The 27,035-nt window shown below is 41.4% G+C and overlaps 1 protein-coding gene and 1 long non-coding RNA gene across 6 annotated transcripts in view; one reads left to right on the forward strand and one right to left on the reverse strand.

The window, feature by feature from the left end:
• Positions 1-27,035, reverse strand: part of KCNC1 (potassium voltage-gated channel subfamily C member 1) — a 156,183-nt gene that overhangs the window by 43,101 nt on the left and 86,047 nt on the right. The window lies entirely within an intron of this gene.
• LOC122466160 overlaps positions 2,349-27,035 on the forward strand; it is a 101,996-nt gene continuing 77,309 nt past the window's right edge. The window contains exon 1 of one of the 2 annotated variants that reach the window (XR_006291467.1): positions 2,349-2,460. This is a non-coding gene — a long non-coding RNA (uncharacterized LOC122466160). Of the gene's footprint in view, positions 2,461-18,561; positions 18,686-27,035 lie in introns of those variants that run through there. The other variant, XR_006291468.1, reaches the window with a different exon arrangement.

Below are 27,035 nucleotides of genomic sequence, written 5' to 3' on the forward strand. Positions count from 1 at the left end.
GACCATATTTCCCTAAAGTGAAACCAGGACACTGGGTAAGTGGTGATGCCAGGCGGCTCGGGCCAGCCACCAGTGCTCAGCCCTTTTGGAAATCCGGCACAAGGTGACTTGCCTACATGCATGTAGTAATTTAGTGTCTGAATCAGAACCCAGGTTTTCTGGTGCCTCGCCCCATATTCTAACAATCAGACAATGCTGCCTCCCCAAAGAAACTAAACTTGGCATGCACAATAACCACAACTAGCACATGATTTGGACCCCATTCTGCCTCCCTTACAGTGAGTGGTACAGTAAGGTGCTACTCAGTGGGAGGGTGTTCATGGCAGAATCAGACCCATAATAATACAGGACCTAAGCAAGTTAAAGATTTTGGACAGGAAAAAAAAGCCAGTTTTTAAAATGTCCCCGTATGCTATTAGCATTTGCATTTTATAGACATTTTTATCTAAATACCAATGTCCACAGAATAGTAAGTTTCCCCCCCCTCCCTTCAAAATAAAACCACTATTTTTAGGGGGTTGGGGGGATTGGGAATCACTGAATGTATTTTAAAAAGCAGTAGCCATGGTAACTGAGTTGCATTCAGTTACTAAGGTAACTGGTGCAGTAATAATGTTTGCTGTAAACTCAGACAAACCGACTGATGATCTGTTCATTTAAGATATTGTATAGATTGTTGAGCTATTTTTATGCACCCAAATCTGTAAATCAGAAAAGCAATTTACTCTCTATTAACATGACTAATATACTATATTACTTCCATCTTCAGCATAATGTTTTCCTTTTAAGATTCCTTCGATGCTCACTATTAGTATATTTTTAAAACGCATTCTTCAAAGTGAATTGGATGATGCATAATAATATTGGGTAGGAATCTTAATCCTGGGAGAAATCTTGAAAAAGAATCCAACTGTGAATTCTCCTGAAATCTTTCAAATTTAAACCAGAGCTTCATATACTTTTTAGCCAGAGGCCACAAAGTAGGTTTTGCTAAAAATTTGCTAATGAATTAAATCAATACAATTTGGAATGAGTTCTATCTCAAACAATCAATATAGGCTCAGTGATCTACAACAGGCAGGCTACTAAATTGGTCTAAATAAATTTACAATTGATTTTATGTTTTAAAACTGAATTAGAGCATTTATAGTCTCAATGAATAAGATCAACTACAACTTATGCAAACAAGAATGTTTGTTTGGTTTGCCTTATCTAACACTAGTGGTGAACTTTTTACTATTTAGAGTTACGTAACTTTTATTAACAAAATAACCTTCAGAATTGCTTGGCCCTAAAGCCCATTCTACACTGCAAACAAAACCGTGCCAGGAAAGCTGCTTGCAACGTAGTTGTTCCTTAGATACCTGTAATGAGGCTATTTTTTAAACTGTCTGTATGGATCTTCATTACTGAAGTATCTGAATGCCTCCTAAACATTAATGAAGTGATTGTGTGCGTGCATGTTGGAGGGAGGGGGTATTATTATCCCCATTTGTAAAATGGGGACCTGAATTTCAAGGGAAGGATAGATAATTGCGACAATTACTCAGCTGTACTGGGGAGTAGGAATAAGGCATTCCTTGCCTCCAGGCTCAGATTGCAACTCCAATTACTTGCCTGATGTTTCCCACTGTGAATGAGTAGGGAAGGGTAAAGCTGTCGGAGGATGGTTGGCTCCTAGGAGTAGCTGGCTGAGTGCAAAGGCAGGAGAAAACTGCTTCATGGAAAGGGGTGAAGTAATAGACTCCTCTTCCTGAGCAAGGAGGACGCAGGGAAGGAACTGTGATTTGGAGCTAAGTCTCTAAGTCCACAGTGCCCTTTCGGGCAGCTTATGCACCAGCCTTTGCTCAAAGCTGGACCCAATGTCACAATCTAGTCTTATGTGACCTGTCCAAAGGTATACAGGAAGCCTGAAACAGTGGCAAGATCTGAACCCAAATCTCTGTTTATCTAGATATTTATATTGCCCACATCACCCTAGTGTTTGTGTGCCTCTCAGATAGTGAATTTATCCTTGAAGCACTCCTGTGAGGCAGGGAAGTATTATAATCCCCACTTTACCAATGAAGACCTGAGTGGCAAAGACTGAGGGACTAGTTTAAGTTCACAGGGGAATTTTGTGGAAAGCTGGGAATTGAAACCAGGTCTCCTGATACCTGATGTACATAGAACAGATTGGTCCTTAATCATGATTTGTAAAAAGATTATTCTGACCAATACTCCAGCATATCGATGAAACACCAGTAAGGTCCAGTTAATGTCACAAACTGAAACCAGGTGTGGAACCAGATTTGCATAAAATTGTGGTATTAGCAGGTTCCTTTAGAGAGTTGCAAGGCAAGCTCTGAGGCTCAGTGTGGTGAGTAGTGCTGTAGGACCACGTGGCTAGGGGCCAGAGATGAGCAAATATAAAGAAGTAATTATGGTAGAGAAGCCTCAAAAGCAGCTGAAGAGAGCAGGGTAGGTAATATGGCTTGTTCTTTGCCTTCCCTCAAGTCTGTAGGAACCTTTCCACAGCAACTCTGTATTGTAGGTGGTTGGGAGGGGTTGGCAAGATTGAGATGCAGCATGGTTCCCTCAGAACCCCACAGGTGTATTTGGGTAGAGATCATAGTTGCCAACTTTCATGCACTAAATAAGCACCCTGACTTTCACAATAAGCCAAAAATCAAGCTAATCCCATTTCAAAACAAGCCAATCCCTAAGAACCCCAACACACTATGTGACTAGATCCCCCTGCATGCAGTCTGTGCACCCCTGATTCTCTCCCCCGGCCCCTGCTTGCCAGGAGCCAATCAACAAAAAAGAAGCTAGGAGCCAAACAAGCTACAAGCCAAAAACTAGCCAACAAGCAACTCACAAGCCAATTAAGACAAAAACAAGCCCAATTTCTGCATTTTTTTTTTTTGCGGGGGTTTGGCGTGTCTGGTAGAGATTATGGGAGATAATGGTGATCCTAGATTTTAAAAGAACCTGGTTTACTTTCTCCTAGCAATGCATGCATCTAATACTCATCAACATTAAGTGACTCTCCTCATAATACACATCTGTAATGACCACTAGCATGAATCACTCTTCTGTCCTTGCTGCCTGCCCAGTAACTCCCAGTAATTCTCAATAAGGCTCTTCTTTGCATGAACGAGACCCAGTAGTATTAGCAATAAGTTAACTACTTCATAATATAATAGAGAGAGAGAAAGAGAGAGAGACTTTGCTCCAAGACCAGTTTTCTGGCACAATCAGGTATCTATAAGTGAGCCATTGCTGTTAGGCATCTTAGAAGTTAGAAATGGGAAAAGGTTTCTTTTGTTCATCTTGCTGCAAATGGGGGATTCTCCCCTAGAGTATATTTTCCTGTAGTATTTGAGTATAGCTTCTTAAAAAAAACCAAACTAATAGGAGATCATTTATCAGACTGGACATTTCTTGAATGAACTCGCTGTTAAAAGAACTAAAACCAAAACCTGTTGGGCTGAAGCTAAAATGCTACTGTTGATGTTTTGTTTTTGACGGAGGTAATTTGTTATTGCACGCACAGACTTATGTTTAAGCTGATAGGATATTATAAGGATGGTACTTTTGAATACCAAGTTTTAAAAAATCTGATTAGCCTGCCAGTTCGCCTGCATTCCAAACCTACTTGACAAACAGCCCAAGTACAAGATGTTCTTGTCTGCTGCAACTGATGGATACACGACACTTTCCCCCTTCTCCCACCAGACAAGTATCTATGCAGCAAATGGCTCAGTGGCTTAAAAATACAGTAAGTGCTGTGTAAAGCATTTATTACGATACTGTGCTCTACTAAATGGGACAATCTCGGCTTGAATCCCTGGCTTGGTCTCTAGGGTTGAGATTTTCAAAGCTACCTAGAGGTTTTCTCTATGTAACACTATTAGAATTTCATGGGAGATGTGTAGTTTAATTCCCCTAATGGGCTTTGAAAATCTTAACCTACATCCCTGTTTGGTGGAGATTTGGGAACTTGCTCACGCTCCAGATTTCATTTCTCCCACATGAAAGGGACTCTGCTAGTAAGGTGATACCACAGAGGGCAGGAACAGATGATGGCTGGGGGAGGAGTGGGGGAAAGAGAATGCTGGAGGGGAATGTGAATGCTGGCACACTTTCCAGACAGACTGCTCTGATGCATGCCATGCACTAGCAGCCATGAAAAAAGAGATTCTCCCCTCACCTCCTAGGTAAATAGTTTTGCGTTTCCTCTCTACCCTCAACATGATCATTATGAATTTCTTCATTGCTTCACTAGCATAATAGTACCCTTAGGGCCTACTTTTAAACAGGTCATATCTTAGTGGGTAGAAATTCACATAAAAAGAACCCCAACCCAACTGGCACCAAAAGGCACTCTAATTAGCACTTGGCAGAGGTGCCAGGGATTGAAAGGGCCCTGGGGAAAGAGAAGGGAAACCAGTAGAACTGGTCCCTGCAGGGCAGAATTGAGGCATGTTTGTTGGGTGTGAAAGCTAGTACTGCTGCTTCTTGTGCTGTACCTGTTTAATCGGTAACTAGAAGACTTCAGTCTCAAGGGAGGTCAGTCTCTGCTCAGTGTCCCCTTCTGGTGGCCTCATTTTAACCTTATCACCTGCACTCCTGTCCTTGTCTGTTCGTTGTTTGTCCTTCATGTTCAATTAAATTCTACGCTCTCTGGCAGGGAGATGGCCTTTCGTTATGCTAGGCTCCTCCCACCATTCCAGGATTAAAATAGGCTGGCATCCTCCATGAGTATTCAATTCTCCTTTTAAAAAAAAAAGTATTAAGAGAAAACCATCTAGCAGGCATTGAGCTATTATTCCAGCACTAAGGCCATCCTGCCTTACAGGGTGAGGTGCCATTTCAAAGTTAGCACATTTTCTAGAAGATGAAATAGGCATTTTGTCAGGAAATAATTATAAGAAATTATACCAGAGAAGTATACAGCAATCTTTGGGGTATATCAAAACATCTAAAAAAGGGACAAATTGGTTTATAGCTAGCTTTGACTCTGGGAATCAATCTCACATTATCAAGTGAATTGTCAGCAGCTGCTGTGTGGTGTCTGATGGCTCTTTGATATCCATACTGCAGTCTAAAGCCTGGAGGCTGCCAGTTGTTCCTCACAGGGTCCACCTGCACAGAACAACTTGCAGGATCAGGTCCCCAACACATTATGTAGCTAGAGGCTTAGGTATTTGTGTTGTAAGACTGAAGTTTAAGAGGTGTCTATGCTAATAAGGCCAACAAAATAGGACTGTCGGGGGGCTACAAGTGGCGAGCATTCTTGGAGTCACTGTGTACAGACAGGACCTTCATTCCTTCATTACTGGTTGTGATTTTCTTTCTCTTATCTTTTTCGTGGGGCTTAATCCTGAACCGTGTCCTTATGGAGTGGTGTATCTATATGCACAAGGCAAAAAGCAATGAGGAGAACTGGAGAACCTGATCACATATTAATGACATTTCTGCTGCTGAAAAACCAAATAACTACTGTCTAGAAGCCAGAGTGGAGCCTAAGACAGGAGAATGTAGCGTAATTCCTCATTCACATGCTGAGGATCAGAAGAGCCCATTCTTCATCTACACCCTGCCCATTTTGTTTTCTTTTTTATTCTTCTACTTTGAAGAAGGATAGAGGCCGGATCCTAAATCCATTGACCTCAACAGGAGTAGGATTATTCATAGTGCCAAAGCTCACTTGTCATCAGAGATTAAATGTGGGCACATTTGCACTGAAGCGTAACAATCTTGTGCGCTTTGCAAAGACTTGAAGGATCAAAGCTGTGGCATAATACGATGCAGTCCCTTCAAACCTACACCCATATCTAATCACTCATGGATCCGTATTATTGGTGACAACTTTAAAGGTCTTGGATTTTGGTTCTGGATACTCAGCCTGATCTATACTTTTTTTGTTTGTTTTTTTTAAGGATGAAGCAGACATACAGCTGGGTAAATCCTCACCCTCACCAGCTTCTTATGGCACATATTTTATTCTCAAATTAGGAAAATCTGCAGTCTTTCCTTTTCCCAAAAGATATAACAATGGGTGCAGAAGGTCAGACTAGCTGTGACCAGCTGCTTTTTGGCAATGGAGCACTAAAAGAATATTAAATATAAATAAATTAATTAATTAAAATTAAAGCCATAACTTAGATGAAAATTGTCTTAACACCTAACATGGTTTTTACCCTTTTAAAACAAGTTCCTAGTCTGTATTTCAAATAATCCCATAGAATATGTCAAATTAAAGTATCCCAAGTAAAAATATCTTTGGCCAAATCCTCCGATGGCATAGCTCCATAGATGTGACCATCCTTGACTTCAGTGGCGTTACACCCCTTTACACCAGCTGAGGATCTTGCTATACTTTATTTTGCCCCATTTGTGGTGTTTGTTTACCATTAGCACGCCATTCAGCTGGTACCATGAAATTAGATTTGTTGGTTTTACTCCTTGATCAAGTCCCTCAGAGCTATTTGTGAATAGCACCTTCATTTTCTGTTTTTTTGCACAGAATCTACTGCACAGTCTGTGATGGTTATAGTTTTCAATACTGACACTCCCCGGAATCACAAACACATCACTCAGACTGCTTATCAGATGTCAACAAATATTGACTTTTTACATTACCTATGATGGGTTTTGTTGATCTTTAAAAAACAAACCACCCTCCCACCTGTAAAGTTATAGGAAAGTTCTTGGTGGCTGACAGGCAATTTAGCACCGAGGGTTTTGCTGCTCTTCTTTATTTCCACAAGAAGCTTTTGATTGGTTTATTTTTACAGCTAACATCTCTGAAAATCCACTCACAATTGTGTACCCGTCTTAGGGCCAAACTGAGAGCATATGCATGCAGAAACAGTTCCATTAGCTTTGATGGGGCTGGACCCTACAGAGTTTGACCCTTTCCTTCCTTTCCCATTGCTCGTTGATCCTTAAATCATAACATGGAGCAAAGTAATGAAGTGGTGAGCTTCCTGAATAACACTGTCAGGGTGAAAAACTTCCCCCCTCCACATAACACCACAATGTTATGTTTATGTTCTTAGTAGTATACATTTATATTAATTACACTAAGTGATGCTAATAATTTTGGTCCCCTTCTCATGCACTCCCTTCATCCCACAGGCCCTGTTTTTGCAATTGGATCCACTAATACAAACCCTTATGTCTGTGTGTATCTCTGTCAGAATCTATGGGACTCTGCAATGGTGCATTCATCCATGACAGTGGATCAAACCATTCCACTTTTGTCTTTCAGATTTGATTATTTGTTCTTTTTGTCTGGGTTAAGGTATGGACAAGTGGTAGTTATGAAAAATATGACAAACAAACCCCCCCAAAATTATTAACTGAAATAATAATAATATCTAGCTTATATAGCATGTTTCATCAGTAGATCTCAAAGCACTTTACAAAGGAGGTCAGTGTCATTATCCCCGTATTACAGATAGGGAGACTGAGGTGCAGAGAGGTGAAATTAAATGTTTTTTCACTATTGTGAAACATCCATAAATTTCCAGACTGAAAAAAATTAAACCCCAGAAATTTTCAGACAGAACTGAGAAAAATATCGCCAATAGGGAGCATGAAAAACATGTTTTTACCTAGTCCTACATCTAATGAAGAATATGGATGAACATTCAGGCAACACTCAGCATGATTCATTAAATCCGTTTCTCTTTTTTTTTTTTTTTGTAGCATGAGTAAGGAAAAAATTCTTCCACACGGAAGTAAGCAAACAATTCTAAACAGCGGAATAGTGTGGTCAAGATGCCAGGAGATACGGGCTGCATTAAGGATGCAGTTAACTATTCAAAAAAGAAATGCAAATACCAGCCTAATGGGTTTTATCTTATAGAACACTTGGGCTGAAGGCCATCCAAAACCAAAGAGGTCTAGTTCATGCTGTCATTAAATTAGACAGAAGACTCTCTGAAGCACCTCGAAAGGATTCAGCCTCCGAATGTCACAGTGCTAGCTGTTTTATTCTGTCTATTAAATTTAAAAATTGAATTAAATACTTAGGCTCCCCAATGCAGCCAAAAGGTCATCTTTGGCAGCATGTCTGGAGTAGTAGTACATCATCACAGTGCTGATGCTTTAATGGTGCCGTACTTAGAGGCGTGATGAGGGCTAAGGGAATGGCAAAAGAAATGATGTTCATTTTACATTGTAAATTTGTGGGTTATGTGTAACTAATTTAAGAATCTTGAAGAACAAAACAGACTATTAAAACATAGGCTTTACTTCAGCTGATATCCTCATTATGGCCCTGATTTATCGCAGCACTTTGCCATGTGCTTATGTCCATCAGAATTCAGCAAAGAATTTTAGAATGTACTTAAGACCCATTTAAGTGAATGGTCTCAAGCACATGCTTAAAAGCAAGTACATTCTTAACTGCTTTGCTGACTCGGGGCCTATGAACCTAATCTTAGTAGGCTTTACTCATGGAAAAGTCTTATTACCTTTGGTGGAAGTTGTGCCTGCATATGGAATGCAGGATTAGACTATATGTAAAACAAGGTAAAGTAAAGCCCTGGGAACTGGATGATACAAGTTACCTTGGCAGGTTTTTCTGTTAACTTGGACAGCTAGATAGACAAACAAGCCTTGCTTATCTCAGAGGTTTGTGCTTAGAGTACATGCATAAGCCAATGTTTTATTGACCTTAGGAAAGGAAAAGTAGCCTAACATTTTATAATCTGTTTTTGAGTATTTTGAGCAGCCTCTCTTTGGCCAACTGGCAATATACCAGGTGGGAAAGACAAATAAGTGGGTACCTTTTTTTCACAAAGTTATTTCTTTCCACTCACTTATTGTTGTAGCAACTAGGGCCCCAACTGAGATTGGAACCACGATGTGCTAGGCACCTGTACAAACAAAATTAGTGTTCCTGCACTGAAGAGTTTACAGTTTAAAATGGCAAGACAGACAAAGGAAATATTATCCCTCTTATACTGTATCAGCATAGATAAAGAAGTACAACCCCTCTAATAGTATATGCAATTACTAGGTACTTTTTTTCCCCGTTATAGCTATTCCTGTAGCTGTTCCTGAAGGGGGATCACTATACTGATGTGTCACCTTTCAGTTGGTATAACTGTACCCACATTAAGAGTTTTACTAGCATAATTATTCCAGTTTAAAGAAATCACACTTCTAGCTGAAATAGTTACACTGGTAAAGCTTTTAAGTGTAGACCTGGCCTAAGTGACTTGCCGGAGACATTCTTGGTCCTTTTTTTTTTTAAACCCAATTTCTCTTTGGTAGAAAATGCTATCATGTCACTGTAAATTGTTCAACATGATGTAATCATTGTGGCCAGACAGTGGAATGGCTGTGAACCTTTACACTGAGTTTTCATCATTGAATGTAGAGTAATCAATAGCTTTCTCCCTTCTCAGATTCTTTTCAACACATCTGACTGAGTTACAGTGCATGAAAAGTTTATCCGTTCCACCCCTAATCAATTAGCTGCATTCTGGAGCAGCTGTTGGAATGGTACCCAAAACAGGTAATTGAAGGTGTCGGGGAGGTTGAAAGAACCATCCGTATGTAATGCACTGAACGTATGTTGGTGATGGGTGAACCTGGAAAGGTGTGGCAGTTCATTGGGGAAAGATACATGCTTCCAAAGTAGCCAAAGCCCTTGCAAACCCAACATGGATCTCTGGACGTCCCTGGTAATATCTGCTGACATGGCAATATTCTACTTTCCTGTGAGGACAAAACTGAAGGAAAGGGCATTCAGCATCAGTTGTATCGACAGCGGATTACAAGAGTTTGTAATACAATCCTTCCAAGCCATGACTAGAACTGTCCCATTGCCCATACTCAACGGTCAGCTTGATGAACAAGCTTATTTCTGCAGGCTGCTTGGAAGCTCATTGGTTTTATCAGCTTTCAGGGGTGGACCATGAGAAAGGCCAACTTCAAGTGGTCAGAGATACTGATTGGTTTTGGACAGAGGGTGAAAAGCTGCCCTTCCAGACTCCACTCCTGACTCACATACCAGATCCTGAGTGTGCCTAGCCTTGTGAGCAGAGTCTACCACCAACCACCACAGTCCCACGTTTGCCAGGGCAGCCCAAACTTCTGAGAAAAATAATTATCTACGTGGACATTGAAATAGCCAAACGCTATCCACCTTGGTGACTCCAGTGCCACTATAGTGGCTGAGGAATCCAATCAGTCCAAATGGCTCTTTGGAGTTTGAGCAGGGCAACCTGGACTCTGTCCTACAGCCACACAAACCCTAGCCTGTCCCCAACACTGTCATTTACACAGCAGGCAGACAGATCTGGCTTTAGGACAAGATATCCCCAGTGTTCAATATCCCCGGTGCCCATCTGGAGACAGATGCACTAGTAGCCATGTTGCAGAGTCATTCTGGCAAGTTTTGGTTATGTATGCGAGGTCTGAGGCCTTATCTCACGTCAAGTTACAGATGGTGTTTGCTGTTATTAGCTACCCAACCTTGTGTTCAACCACATGAAGCAAAAAGGTAGAAACTTATTCACCAATGCCCTGCCTTCTCAAGAATTATTACAAGGCATGAACAAAGAACCAGGCTTAAATATCTTTGTCTCAGTTCATGCATGTTGCACCCTTAGTGCATGATATCGTCTTGCCTTGTCTCCCCTGCCCACTACCACAGGGTCAGAGGGAACTCAAGCTCTCACAACCATTATTCACCCATGTGCTCCACATTCCCTGCACGTATCAGCTTTGCGCATCCACAACTGCTGCAGTGGAGTGCAAAAAAAAAAAAAAGAATAAAAAAAAGAAAAAGGAATTCCCCTTATAGGTTACAAAATCCACCTTAAGCAGCAAACCACCACCAGTCCTCAATCTGCCCATTCCCTTTCCACAACATAAAGATTAACCCACGTGAACCCACAATTTATCATTTCTCATGCAGCCTACCTAGAACCTCCAGCTTCCTCCCCACAGCCCAGTTCTATACATATCAATATAAAACCTGCAGCAAAATGTAGGAGCAGCCTGAAATAAATTCAGTATCCAAAAAGAATTCTAGATGGGTTATGCTATTTATTACTGCACATAACTCCATTTTTTTAAACAAAGCTCTCACTTCTAATTTTCCTCAAAGCAACTGCAGAATTACCAGTGCTGTAGAGTTCAGTATGGGAGTGCCAAGGAACCAGGGAGTGCAAACAGGGAGAGCCGTGCTGCAGAATACATGGAGGAGGGGGTTTGATTATGCTGTAGTGCAATAAGTAAATCCAGTTGAACTGGATTGTAAATTAAAGAAGTCGTGGGCCCTATCCTGTTTTTTAATAATGGAAGGATAATGCAGCTTTTCTGGACACAGCTGCATATGGTTTCCATGTTCCGTTTTAGTCTGGCTTCTTGGCAACAAAACAAACAGCAGTTAATTGTATATATGTCCTTTCTGCTTAGTAGCCAGTTGTGTCAAAGACCCAGGACATGAAACACATTTGTAACAGTATGACCTTTATCTCCGTTCCTCAGTTCAACATAATGTCGACCCAGCTATCATGGTGTTGTGTAAGTGCTCTCTTGTGGGTGTTCCCTATCATGACTGGAACAAAAAGATATTGAGAGGCAGAGAAAAGTCTTCTGTGTGTGTAAAAATTGTTTTCAGAGTTACAAGGTATATGGGTTCTTTAGTGTAGACCTCTCTAGCACTTTGGATTGTTTTTACTACTTATATTACTATGTTACTTCCAGTGCTTACTTTCCTTTTTATTTGGTTTGCTCCCTGCTTTATTACGCATGAAGGACTTTTCAATATTGCTCCTTGCCTTATGGTGTGGCAGCAGGGAGCAGAGAACAATGGTGAGCACGTTACATGGGTTGCCAGGTGTAGGCATGAAGGTACCTGAGTACTTATGTCACTGTTTAGAGCTGTACAGCTGCTAAACAAAACACAGTAACTGCTGTGTTTGTTTTGTTGTCAGAAAGCTGAACTGAAGCTGAGCATGGGAATCATAGGCAGTTTTGGCCAGAAAAGCTGCATTATCCGCTCACAAATAAACAGGTTAGAACCCAATACTGCTTGGATTTAGTTATTACACTACAGCATAATCTAGGCCCCCCCCCCTCACTGCTCTGCAGCAATCTGTGCCTACATTTTGCAGCAAGATTCTCCCTGGTTCTCTGGCACTCCCATGCTACTTCTACAGCACTGGAAATTCTGAAGTAGCCTCAAGGAAAATTTAAAACGTGAGAGCTTTGTTTAAATATGGATTTAAGTACAATGATGAATAATATAACCAAATACAGAATTGTTTGTTTTTGTTTAATATTGAACTTATTTCAGGCTGCTTCTACATTTAAAGAGAGACAACTGGGTGCCTTAAAATCTGAATCCAGTAAAGGAGTAGTAACGATGTTGCTCAATGTTGTAATGGTGCTTTGTATGTTCAAAGAATTATATGGACTAATCGGTGCTCACAGTGTTCCTGTGAGGTAGCTGGGTAGGTATTATGCGCATGAGAAAATGGAGGCAGAAAGGTGAAATGACTTAGCCAAGGCCATACAGTGAGTCAGTGGTAGAGCCAAGATAGCACGAATTCCCAACCCTCTATTTTTTTCCTCCAGAGCATGCTTTGTTTCAAATAATAACACCAGGGAACAAGACCTGTGGAATTAAAGTATAGACAATCTGTTACCCAGGGTCTTTCAGAATCCAAAGCAGTGGTAACTTAACTGTTTCTCTCCAGGTGGTTTCAGGAATAAATCAGTGGGAACACAGTGCTTCTGTTTGATAAATGACTGATACAAACAAGTGTGCTCTTATCTAAAACTACTATTTATTAGATATTAAGCGCACACACACGCATGCAGTAGGTTTAGGACGTCCCAGAGGATAGTTACCAACTGTCTGAGTTGGTTTCGAGTGGTCAGCTCCCAGACTGCTGCACTGGGCAGCACAGCATGGGGAGGAGGTGACCAGCCCTCTGTGAAGAAAGAAGTGGTTCGGGACTACTTAGAAAAGCTGGACGAGCACAAGTCCATGGGGCCGATGTGCTGCATCCAAGAGTGCTAAAGGAGTTGGCAAATGTGATTGCAGAGCCATTGGCCGTTATACTTGAAAACTCATAGCGATTGGGGGAGGTCCCAGACAACTGGAAAAAGGCTAATGTAGTGCCCATCTTTAAAAAAGGGAAGGAGGAGGATCCGGGGAACTACAGGCCAGTCAGCCTCACCTCGGTCCCTGGAAAAATCATGGAGCAGGTCCTCAAGGAATCAATTCTGAAGCACTTAGAGGAGAGGAAAGTGATCAAGAACAGTCAGCATGGATTCACCAAGGGCAAGTCATGCCTGACTAACCTAATTGCCTTCTATGATGAGATAACTGGCTCTGTGGGTGAGGGGAAAGCAGTGGACGTGTTACTCCTTGACTTTAGCAAAGCTTTTGATACTGTCTCCCACAGTATTCTTGCCAGCAAGTTAAAGAAGTATGGGCTGGATGAATGGACTATAAGGTGGATAGAAAGCTGGCTAGATTGTCGGGCTCAACGGGTAGTGATCAATGGCTCCATGTCTAGTTGGCAGCCGGTATCAAGTGGAGTGCCCCAAGGGTCAGTCCTGGGGCCAGTCTTGTTCAATATCTTCATTAATGATCTGGAGAATGATGTGGACTGCACCCTCAGCAAGTTTGCAGATGACACTAAACTGAGAGGAGTGGTAGATACACTGGAGGGTAGGGATAGGATACAGAGAGACCTAGACAAATTAGAGGATTGGGCCAAAAGAAATCTGATGAGGTTCAACAAGGACAAGTGCAGAGTCCTGCACTTAGGATGGAAGAATCCCATGCACTGCTACAGACTATGGACCGAATGGCTAGGCAGCAGTTCTGCAGAAAAGGACCGAGGGGTTACAGTGGACAAGAAGCTGGATATGAGTCAACAGTGTGCCCTTGTTGCCAAGAAGGCTAATGGCTGTATAAGTCAGAGCATTGCCAGCAGATCGAGGGACGTGATCGTTCCCCTCTATTCGACATTGGTGAAGCCTCATCTGGAGTACTGTGTCCAGTTTTGGGCCCCGCACTATAAGAAGGAAGTGGAAAAATTGGAAAGAGTCCAGCGGAGGGCAACAAAAATGATTAGGGGACTGGAACACATGAGTTATGAGGAGAGGCTGAGGGAACTGGGATTGTTTAGTCTGCAGAAGAGCAGAATGAAGGGGATTTGATAGCTGCTTTCCACTACCTGAAAAGGGATTCCAAAGAGGATGGATCTAGACTGTTCTCAGTGGTAGCAGATGACAGAACAAGGAGTAATGGTCTCAAGTTGCAGTGGGGGAGGTTTAGGTAGGATATTAGGAAAAACTTTTTCACTAGGAGGGTGGTGAAGCACTGGAATGCGTTACCTAGGGAGGTGGTGGAATCTCCTTCCTTTTGAGGTTTTTAAGGTCAGGCTTGACAAAGCCCTGGCTGGGATGATTTAGTTGGGGATTGGTCCTGCTTTGAGCAGAGGGTTGGACTAGATGACCTCCTGAGGTCCCTTCCAGCCCTGATATTCTGTGATCACCAGCTGGGCTTCCAGGATCCCTCTTTCCATCCAGATGATGGGGAGTTTAAATGTGAGCTCTTTGCCCTAAGAAAAGGTCCCTTGCACTGCTATGGGGTATTTACTTTTACCTTTTATAGCTCATTCTAACAAAGCACATAACCTACAGTGACTCCTAGTGGGTCAGCATAATAACCTCTACTGGGTCACCAATTCTCCTAATTTCAATAAACTACTCATCTCAAAACATTTCTAGTCAAAACAACACTATGTCAGGGCACCTAAAATCATTTCACTCACTTTCTTCCATAACTTTCTGTCCCATCCTCCCATTCTGATAGGCAAACTGCAAGTATGCAGCTGTCTGACCTTGCCTCACAAAGGCCTAAGATTATTCCTTGCTATGTGGTATTTGGTTTTCAGCTGGCTGTGGTTGAACATACAAAATGGCTGACTGCAGTTACTGTCAAATTCTGGGGTACATGCAGGAATGTCAAATTCCTGGGTAACAAGTAAGATAACCTAATACAAGCAAAACATGCTTGGACTGGCTCATCAGCTGTACCTGGAGTCACAGGAAAGTCACAAAAGCAGAGACTATCACAAAGAGTAATCAAGTCACAAAAGGCAAAATAGACCCTCCTTACAGAATGTGAAGAACCTGTGTGCTCTATAAGGTCAATAGATTCCCCTGCAACAGCAAATGATGTAGCCACAGTTTAAGCAATCTGGCCTTTTTCTAACTAACTCTGCATTATGTAAATATAGAACAAGCACTGTAAGTTCTGGAGCTAGTATTTCACAGAAATTGCCCTGCTCTGGAGAGCAGCACATTCTAGCACAATATCTAATTTCCCCATGATTATTACATTTCTCCTGTGCAGGACACCCTCAAGCATTTGCTACATGGGTTGCAGAAGCACAGCTGAGCTGTGGATTATGAACTCTGGATATATATATATTTTTAATTTAGTTTTTGGCTTGTAAGGGAAGTTCACTTAGTAGAAGCCTGAAAGTTTTGCTTTTTCCTGATGAGATTCCATTTCCTGGACCCTTGGAATCTGGATTGCTTTTATAAGCCATTTTCCTCAACTAGCACTTCTCCATTATTAATATCTGACACAGTTTGGCCTGCTTCAATAAGATCTTTCGCCTATGTAAGAGTAAGTTCAGGCAACAGGCTTTCATGTGTTTATTTGCACCATACTCTGCTTCTTCTATCTGGCTTCTAAGTATCTTATTTTTCATTAAATTTACATAGTCTTCTAGAACATACAGTCATGGTGTATTTTCTGCCTGCCATAAGACTGCTGTTAGTCGTATCTCGCCAGACTGCAATAACATAAAGTACGTGCTGCTCTACGGTGTATGCTACGCATGTTGAAGTGTTTCTAATTAACTTGTTGTCCAACAGCTGGTAGATTAAAAGAAGATATGAGGCATCCTACTACCACTTCTGGAGTTCCATTATTAGCAGTATTTGTATAACAGTAGTGCTTAGAGGCCTGGAGTGGGGCCTCACCTCTAGAGCACCCTCTGTGGGCCTTGTGCAGTGCCACCATTGAATCTCTGCCTCAGGTTCCCTGAATAAGGGTTTTAAGGTCCAATGAGGCTTGCATAGTGAACAACACTCTTTCAGATATCTAGTTTGTTCGACGCCAATGACAGAACATCACACGAATAGACCTCCCCCTCAGTGTCTCTAGCTGGAGGGAGAAGAAGCTTAGTCAACCCCAGTTATGTCCAAGGTCCCTTACCAGTTAGGTCTTTCTGACCCAGAACCCTTTTCTGGAGTCAGGGGCCTCTTCTCACTAGCTGGGGGAGGGTCTCTCCTCTTGAGTCAAGGTCCCCACAGAGGCCAAACTGTGATGACCCTTCTTCAGGATAGCATAAAATTCCTCCTTTTTCAGGATTTATGCCATTGCTTGGTGAAGTCTTTCATGGCAGCTAAGTTTCTCTGAGGCTTAGCATCCAGAGACTCTTGCGTTCTGAAACTCTCCCATCCAGGTGCATTCTTCCTTGGTTTCATTTGTTGATTCCTCCCCCCTGGGAAGCCTTCTCTGTAGGAGCTTTTGCTATATTCTGGGAACTGTTCCTCACCCCTGGAGTCTCTATTCTCCTAGCTAGGCCCCAGTGGGAGCAGCTTTCTTTTATCTTGCCCGGGTGCTTTTCTGACTACTTAACTGCCCCTTCCAGGAACTCAATGCATTAACTGGTCCCAGGTGAACCTGAGTTGCCTCATTTCCCCCTTATGGAGCCTGTCACAGGTGGGCTGAGCCCGACTCCTTCAGAGGACTAGCTACCCTCTGACAGGCCCCATCAAAGGCTGATGCTCCATTGTACTGTACTAGGCAGTATACATACACATAACGGAAGTCCATATGCTGAAGACTCACAATCTAAACAGAGAAGAGGTGGGAGGGAACACAGATGCATAGAGAAGCGGTGATTTGCCTGAGTTCACACAGCACCAGGTCTGCATTAGTACCTGGATTAGAACACTGGGTCTCCTGACTCCTAGCTCAGTATCCTATCAACCAGACCGGGGTGCTTTCTGATATTTGAAGCCAATAGGAGTTTTGCTGTTGACCTCAAAGAAAGCAGGAGCAGGTCCTTAGTTCTCTAAGCAGAAGCCTCTATTTTTGAAGATGAAGGTCCTGGGTTGAGCCATCTGAGCCAAAACTTGAAAATTGTTGAATACAGAGCTGAAGCCATATTCACTCAGTTGCTTAGAGGGAGAGATTGAACTGTGCACCATCTCTGAATCTTGCTTTTAAAAAAACTGCAGTGGATTCTTGTCTGTCTGACTTTGGAAGGCTTTGGGCCTATACTCCTCACCTGGAGTTGACCTTAATTAGCTACCTCAAGGTAAAAACTTCTTGTCTTATCTTGATGTAAAATCCTACTGCAGACAACTCTCTCAAATTAGCTGTGTCAATGTCAAAATACCCTTTTCTGCAACAAGGACAAAGCTTCAATCTCTACGCTGTGTGCTTTTGCATGGATGGTTATGCTGCCAAAGTCCAAATGCGGGACAAGTCTGACTCCAGAGAAAGGACCTAAAGAGGTGACACTAAGCATGTATTTATATATAGTTTATAAAGTATTTATAAATGATTAATAGATGTTTTATTAAATGGTGAATTGTCATAGATTATTATAGAATCCAGTAAATTGCTTATTGATCGGAGCCAAGCCTATAACGCTTTCTACGGTCGTGATTGTAACTATCAATACCTTATCCTACTCATGTCTGAAACATGCTTATGACATGTATTAATTCTTTATTAACCCTTTACAATCCATTTATAAATGTACTCTTGACTGAAAAACAGTAGGGCAGGAAGCTTTAAACAATCTAGGATTAATTTCTTTACCAGAAATGACTTTTTTTTTTAATAACCTTGGTGTCAGGAATCAGCATGTACAATGCAAGTACTTGAAAGTAGCAACAAGTGTGGGCTAACACCAAATGTAGGCAGTAAAGAGGTAAATTGGAGTCTAAAATAACAATAATATTTTGCCCATATTTATTGCCCCTTTGGACCAAGGATCTCAAAGAACCTTACAGACTAATGAATGAAGTCCCATGACATACCTGTAAGTACTACAAGTCCTCTTTTGCAGATGGGGGCACTTGAGGCACAAAAAGGGATGAAGGGCCAGATTTTCAAAAGAGTTTATCACCCATCACTGGGACCAAATTCTCAAAAGTCCTCATCACTCTCATTGTGACGCTGATGGCTAGATTGTCAAGAGTGCAGCACCCAATACATTGAGCTCTACTGAAAATCTGGCTACTTATTTTGATCCATAAATGGGAGCTGAGTTGCTTTGAAAATCTGGCTCTAATTGTGGGTAACTGAGTCCTTTTGAAAATTCTGGCCTTATGAAAAGTCACACAAGTGGGGGCAGAATTTGGATTAGAGTCCAGTTGTGGGTTTATAGCCATTGAGGCTGGATTTTTAAGGAGCCTGTAGGAGTTAGGCAGCTGATGCTCATTGAAACTCCTTAAGGTGTCTTTGCAATTTAATCCTTTACCATTAGGGCATGCTGGGCATTTGGGAGATGTTCTCTGCATTCAGCACCTTTGGAATAATGATTGGCGTAATCAGAGAGTCATCTGTTATATCCTTCTGTACTCATGCTGGGTGTACTGTATAAGTTATAAGCAGGTAAGTCTCAAACATCTTCCTCTAAGGGTTCACTGGATAGAATTAGACAGTAGCCCCCAACATGTGGTGAATGAGTGAGTGGTTTATCAACAAGGGATTTCAATTTCCCATGTAAGAATATCTACTTCAGACAAAAACTGTTGTCCCTCGATCCGCATGGGTAATTTCAATAAGCATGACGAGGAGTTGTGTGTGTGCGTTAGAGGGAGAGAATGTCCTAAGGTCTTCAGAACTGTCACAAAGGAAGCGTCAGAGTGCCCAAAGAAGCAGAATGCACAGAAGGGGATCTGGAATAATGGTTGACAAGAGCTGGCAGTTTTGTGCAGAAAGAGGTATGAGTGCAAAAAAAGGAAAAGGGGTGGTGGGGGGGAGTCAAGATTATAAACTATAGTTTAAGCCCTGCACAAAATACACGCTAGAATTATTTTACCTTTCTGATTCAACCTCATTCTTCCCCTACCTCCACCCTGTCATAACTGTAAACATGTTGTTTGAGGGTAGCACTCCTAACTGGCTTGCACCTGTCAGATTTCCCTTTCCTACCTTTCCCACCTTTCCTTTCTGCTATTTGAATTCTTATCCAGGGCAAGTGGAACTCTCACCCTCTCATGTTGTTTCAAAATGCCAGGGACTCGGGATATGCTGCGGGCTCAGGGTGTGATCCAAAGCCAGTGTGTTGGAGCCAGTGATTTCAGGGGCTTTGGATCAGATCTTATTGCTTCATAAACTGGTAGCTAAGGTTGGGGACTCTGTTTCTTCTGTACCATACTGAGCAAGCATAGCTGCCGGTCACCGATTTATTTGTTTTTATAAAGTACTAGTTGATGTAGCTATAACAACAGCAATCTATCTGGCTTGTACAGAGAAAATGTGGAGGGAAGTCATTAAAAATAATCTCCCCCACCTTTTGCTAGAAGGGCAAAGGGAGTCAGCTGTAGGAACTGGAGCTTGCAGAGGATACATGGAGAGCTCCAGCTGAACTCTCTGTTACCTTTTGGAGCACCTCCCCATCAGACTGTTCCTAACCTCAGTGATGTCTCTCCTCAGCCACCAACTTCCCCACCTCTCAGGAAATAGTCCCTGATTTCGATGGCTTCAGAAAGTGTCTGTTGACCTTCTCCAGTCTTCAAAGGCTACTTCCTGAAGCAAAGAGATCTCATGGCTATGGTGACTGGAGTCAAAATCCACAGCTCTGGGGGCAGTTTACATACTAGTCCCTGTTTCAAGTGGGACTGAATGTACTTAATCCTCTTCCCCACCTCTTCAAGGATAGACTGGCAGGGCTCACATACACACCAACGGGAGGAATTACATTAACATGGCTGCTCCAGTTTTAAAACATCGCCTACAAATTATGACAGGGCACGTACCTAAGTATCTTTGCCCAGGCACTGGGGTTGTCCAGGATTTCGGTACAGCTCTGGGAACTGAAGGTTCTTGGTGGCTTCTGAAGAACCCGCAGCGGGATACCAAAATGCTTTTCTTGCACAGGTCCAACATAAACAGCAGCTATTATTTTTATTTCTTGGCAATAGACAGAGGGACCTTTTAAATATTTTATCAAATTTGTTTTAATATATGGGGCTATCAGTGTCACTGGTTTGACCCCATGCACCCTGCAAACAGGCCCTCTGTAAGATTCTCCCACACCACTCTGCCAATCTACCACAGTCATGACCTGCAATAGCTTTGCCATTCCTGTCCTTGGTGATGGTGCCAGATTCTATGGTGTGCTCAGAAGAGGCTTCACCATCCTCACAAATATATTCAGAATCCAGACAACTTAACTAACTTACTAGTGATCTAGAAGCCTGGTGCTCCAAATAGATACTAACAGAGTCTGGCCATATCTTTTCCTCCACTGCAACATACTATCAACTTCCCCATTTTCCCATTAATGAGAATGCAAACATATATATTACATAGTTCTAAAACTTCTGAAGCAAACCCTAGCATAAAATATCACTGATAGGTATTTTGCTTTAGCCTTCCAAGTAAAAATAAAGATGATAAATCAAAATAACGAGGAGAAAGTAATTCCTTTTTTTGTCTGTGCTATTCATATAAATGTTGCAGTTTAATACATTTTAGAGGAGGATTTGGAAAGCTTTCAAAAGCCAGTATTGAGGTTAGATCATCCCTCTAGGTAGCTCTCAAAGCAGCTGTTACTAGAGTGCAGATGAATAACACTAAGAAAGTCTTCTAAGTAGAACAGTGATAAACCTGAACCTGTCTTACTATGATATTTCACCTCTGTATTAAATGCTTCCTCAGACTAATAAGGGAAAAGGGAGAAAGCAATCATTTATCTATTGAGCACATTTTTTTCCTAATTATGTGGCGCGAGTGACTATCAATACAGGAAAAATTCACCCCAGCAACAACTTTCTCAAATGTACATCTGTCTCCTAAAGAAACCAACTTACTTCTTGGAGTTTGTATCTGTTTCAATAAAATATTTAGATCCTAATCCTCCTTGCACTAAAGTCAATGTAATCAACTCCAATGGAATAATAGGTTTTGGCACTTAATATGTGTAATCATACCTAATAACTAATCAGATACATTTAATGTTACGATCAGATTTCATATGAGGTTGCCTAAAACTGTACTAGGTAACAGAGTAACAGCCGTGTTAGTCTGTATTCGCAAAAAGAAAAGGAGTACTTGTGGCACCTTAGAGACTAACCAATTTATTTGAGCATGAGCTTTCGTGAGCTACAGCTCACTTCATCAGATGCATACTGTGGAAACTGCAGAAGACATTATATACACAGAGACCATGAAACAATACCTCCTCCCACCCCACTCTCCTGCTGGTAATAGCTTATCTAAAGTGATCATCAAGGTGGGCCATTTCCAGCACAAATCCAGGTTTTCTCACACCCCCGCCCCTCTCCAAAAACCACACACACATTAATTTAGGCTTAAATAGAGACTGGGAGTGGCTAAGTCATTATGCAAGGTAGCCTATTTCCCCTTGTTTTTTCCTACCCCCCCCCCCAGACGTTCTGGTTAAACTTGGATTTATGCTGGAAATGGCCCACCTTGATTATCATACACATTCTAAGGAGAGTGGTCAGTTTGGATGAGCTATTGCCAGCAGGAGAGTGAGTTTGTGTGTGTGGTTTTTGGAGGGGGGTAGGGGGGTGAGAAAACCTGGATTTGTGCTGGAAATGGCCTACCTTGATTATCATACTCATTGTAAAGAGAGTGGTCACTTTGGATGGGCTATTACCAGCAGGAGAGTAAGTTTGTGGGGGGGGGCGGAGGGTGAAAAAACGTGGATTTGTGCTGGAAATGGCCCACCTTGATGATCACTTTAGATAAGCTATTACCAGCAGGAGAGTGGGGTGGGAGGAGGTATTGTTTCATGGTCTCTGTGTATATAATGTCTTCTGCAGTTTCCACAGTATGCATCCGATGAAGTGAGCTGTAGCTCACGAAAGCTCATGCTCAAATAAATTGGTTAGTCTCTAAGGTGCCACAAGTACTCCTTTTCTTTTTGTACTAGGTAAGAAATGCATGGTGCAGCACAAACCCACATTTGCACAGGCAAAATAGGGATTTACACATCCAAGTACCCGCCTGCATTCTTAATTACCCAGCAGGTACAAAAGCCTGCACAAGCAGATGATTCTGGTGCATGTAAACAGTGAATGAACTTTTTTTTTTAAAGCAGTAGAAATTAGGCATCAATGTTTGAAAATGTCTTTTTTAAAAATTATTTTTGTTGTTCTTAACAAGGATTAAAAATTGACAAATTAAGTACAACAGCCCCTCCCCACCAACCCAAAATTATTAAACAGGCATGGAATAGAAAAGCATGCTCAGAATCCTTATGCTACGTAGAATACCGTGTCAAGTTTAAGGGCCTGATTTTCAAAGGGTGGGCACTCAGTATTTTCTGAAAATAGGGTGCTTTTTTTTTTTTTTTTTTATGTCTGAAGCTGGGCACCCAAAATCGCATGTCACCTTTGCAATTTCTGGTCAATGTGTGTTTCTACAGTTATGCAAGGGAAGGGAGAAAATGTACCTCAGCTCCCAATATATGAATTATAGGCCAGTGCAAACCATTGTATTTATTCTTTTTCTTTTGAATGTTTAAAATGCACTATCCAAACTAACAATGTTGTCCCTGTTAACATATTACATTAAGGAAATTTAATAATTGCATAGATATTCTCCAGAAATTTAAATTGAGAATAGATCTGGTCAGAATTTTTTTTTTAAAATTCTTGAAATTGTTTGTTTTGCAGGATTCCAAATGGACCTTTTAATCTTTTTGCTAAGCTTCCAATCATGTTTGTTGGAAACTTTATTACAATGGTTATCAAAATGTTTTGTTTACTGACAAGTGGGTCTGCAGTAAATGAACAAATATCATGGTGATTTTTGGTAAACAACGAACAGTTTGAAAAAGTCAAGATTTTTTGTGTGTGTGCAAAAATTTTCATTTTTGAAAGGACTTTTTTTTTTAAAATGAAAAATGTTTTGTTTGAAAAATTTCAACTGAGGTAGGATAGAGGGCAAATGAAGCACACTGGCCCCATTATGAATCATTGCTCAGGCAAAATCCCTACTGAATTCATTGGAAGTTTTACCTGCTGAATAAGGGGTTCAAGTTTTGTGGTCCAGGTCCTCAGGTGGTGTGTATCTGAGTTTTATTGCAATCAGTGGAGCTGCACTGATTTACGTGAGCTGAGGATCTTGCCCAGTGCACAAATCTGGCTCCCAGATCAAGCCCTTTTGTCTTCGCCGTGTCCCTTTGAATTGGGTAGGGGGCACAGTTTGAATTTCCTCTTTCATCCTAAAGCCAGGTCTCTTTTTTTCAGGCTACGTATATTGCAATAAACATGTTTTAACCTGTATCTGCCTGCCTCTCTCAGTCACAGTGGTCCCTTCTGGCCTTAGAATCTATGAATTTTTCATTAAATCTCCTCACTGTTCCCTTGGGGGTTTTTTCTGCCAGCCCCCTGAACTTTGTTAATCACAATATATTTAAAATTCTTTTCCTTCACTATTTCAGGTCATGCTTACATACCTTCCATTTTCTTTGAGAGATCACTGCTTCAAAGGGCATCCCAGTTTAATACAAATTCTGTTCTGATTTCATCCAGTTTTCAACATCCAGTTAACAATCTAGTAAATTTTTCTGAACATGTAATGTAAACCTGGTGCTGGCAGTTTCCGAATGCCTCTCTAATTAGGTAGCAGGTGCCGCTTTGGGCGGAAATGGGGAGGGTGTCAAAGACAGATAAGAAGCTTGTCATATTTTTGAAGTGCACAATATGTAATCTGTATCTACGCGAAGATGCGTAAGATACTACAGCAGTTCTGCTGCTGTAGACTAACATTGTTAGACTTCACATTTACTTCTGTTTCTGATTCTTCTACTCTGTAAGTCAAAATGTATCTTGAAGTTTTTACACGGACAATACTGTCCTTAAAGTCAGAGGGGTATTTTTATACTGTGCACAGATGGGCTCAGCCTAACCTGCCAGACTCTGAGGAAGTTTGGATTCAGATCCATGATCTGGAGTTTGCAGCATCTCTCTCTGATGGGCTGAAATGTAGATCCCAAAACATCTAAACTTGAGAAAGTTTTTGGCTCTGCATCCAAATTTGATGACTTGGCTTTATCTGCATGCAGCCTATATTTCTTCAGCTACATAGATAAAGATTCTCTCCAAGGTAATGGAGTTCGGGAAATGAGTTCTTCTTATATATATTGATTGTAGCCCCATACACCATTGTTGTACTCAAGCAAGCATTTCAAAACTAACATGCATCTACTTTAAAAGTAACCTGCGTTTATGCCCTTTCCATGCTCTGTGTAAAGTTCCATCCATCTGAGGAGCTCAAAGTCCTTTGCAAACATGGACGAATTAAACCTCAAAACACTCATGTGAGGTGAGTTGTATTTATCCCTACTTTACACATGAGGAATTGAGGCACAAAGATTAAAGCTAGGTTTCAGAGTAACAGCTGTGTTAGTCTGTATTCGCAAAAAGAAAAGGAGTACTTGTGGCACCTGAGAGACTAACCAATTTATTTGAGCATAAGCTTTCGTGAGCTACAGCTCACTTCATTGGATGCATACTGTGGAAAGTGTAGAAGATCTTTTTATATACACACAAAGCATGAAAAAATACCTCCTCCCACCCCACTCTCCTGCTGGTAATATATTTTTTCATGCTTTGTGTGTATATAAAAAGATCTTCTACACTTTCCACAGCATGCATCCGATGAAGTGAGCTGTAGCTCACGAAAGCTTATGCTCAAATAAATTGGTTAGTCTCTAAGATGCCACAAGTACTCCTTTTCTTTTTTTAAAGATTAAAGCTGACATTTTCAAATGTGTCCCCAAAGTTAGACACCTAACGGCAACTTTAAATTGATTATCTGAAATGGATGGCAGCTGCAAGTGTGCTCCACACTTCTGATCACACCATTTATTTACAGATTCCTAAATGTAGATTTAAGTGCCTAACTTAGGGCACCCAAGTTCTGAAAGTTTTGGTCTGAGTGATTTGTCACGAACCCAGTCTGTGGCAGAGGCAAAGACAGAACACTGATTTCCAGAGTCCTGGTCTTGAGTTTTACCATAAGATCAGACTTCCTCCAGGGATGTGCGTGCATACGCATGCAGAGTTGAAGAAGGTAGAAAACTAACTTGCAAAAATAATTCCACTTGAGGGTTTTTGCCTTTTAGCTTCAACACTTCTGAGTTGAGGCCATCTTGGGTTTGAAGAATTATTTCTGAGATGCACCCCACCACTGTGGATTCTTTCTTTCCCTTTTAAAAGGCATTACTCCCATTCCCCTACATAAAACAGATGCATTTTACAAAGAAACTAAACCAGACATTTGTCTCCTTTTTTTTTCTTTAACTGCATTGTCCTGTTTGCAGGAATTCTTAAGGCCATGACTGACTGCTAACAACAATACAATGATATAGTACAAGCTTGCTTACAGCAGATTTCCTGTCAATGCAAGCTATTGATGGAATCAGTTCAACGAAGCAAGGTTATTTTAGTTCACTTTTCCCTAAGGAGAGACATAGTCCCATCAGTACCATCCTTCCTGATAAGGTTATGTATCCAGCTGTGCTACAAAATCTTTTATCTTATTCTGTCCTCTTGTGAATGACTAGGTTTCCTGCCCAATTATTACAGTCTTCTGGGGCACTCCTGAGACAAAACACACAAGGTTAGTGATTTTTAACCAGCAAAGGACCTATGAGTTTGTGTGTCTTCAAATCACAAGCTGGATGACTTCACTTGTCATTAAACTTGCAAGCAAGATTCCTTTAGATCAGGGCTCGAGAGATAGCACTTTGTTTAATTTAATGTTACCTACCTGGGTAGTAAAATTCGTATGGAGGATGAATAGTCATGTGGTTAAAGTGTTGGACTGAGACTCGTGAGAGCTGAATTTTTTCCCTAGATCTGCCATGGATTTCCTGTCTGATCTTAGGCAATTTACTTCATCTGTGTCAGTTCCCCAATAGTAAAATGGGAATGATGCTACTTCCATTTTCCACCCTTTGTCTGCTCTGTCTATTTAGATTGTAAATTCCTTGGGGCAGAGACTGTCTCTAATTAGGTATATGTAGTGCACCTACCACCTTGAAGCCAATAGGTACGACTAGAATGCAAACAAGAAACTTAACACTTTCTAACTTCTGGTCTCCCTATTTGAGTGATATTTTTTCATCTCCTTTAAAAAAAAATGGCCAAAAATACTGGGATTTGGAACCTTACACATCTGAGCTGCTGTCTTGAATCTTGTGTAGGCTGGTCATGAGCAAACATCTTTCCTACATAATGGCTAGATCCGTGCCAGCTAGCCCCTGTTCGATGTTGCTTGCTCTGGACCTCATGACTTGCCTTCTGGGACTTGACACAATCTCTAGGTCCTTTAACCCAAATAAGTAACTACTTAGTAAGCAGCTCTTAATTCCTCACTGCACTGATTTTCCTTCTCCAGAACACGTTTCATGCTCCTGCCCCTCTCCTGCCTCATCATATTTCTTCTGATATTGTCAAAAGCTTTTTAAACCTCCAAGAAATAAAAGTAAGAAGGTGAAACAACCAGAGCCTCATGATAGCCCCTTTGTAAATAATAGGCCAGACTAATCTCTAGTTTAACTCCATTAGTTACACCAGGGGTTAATATGGCCCAGTGTATAAGAGCGATGTGTCTAGGTGGCAGTGCACTAAAATTGAAAATAAAGCCACTGAAATAAGGTGTTAATGGGAGACTGATGTATATAATAAGGAGAGCTCTGGTGCAAAAGAGGGGTGGGGAGTTGTGACAGGACAGAGCTTTGTGACTATGGAATGCG

Source organism: Chelonia mydas, chromosome 6 (assembly GCF_015237465.2).
Source record: "Chelonia mydas isolate rCheMyd1 chromosome 6, rCheMyd1.pri.v2, whole genome shotgun sequence".
NCBI lineage: Eukaryota > Metazoa > Chordata > Testudines > Cheloniidae > Chelonia > Chelonia mydas.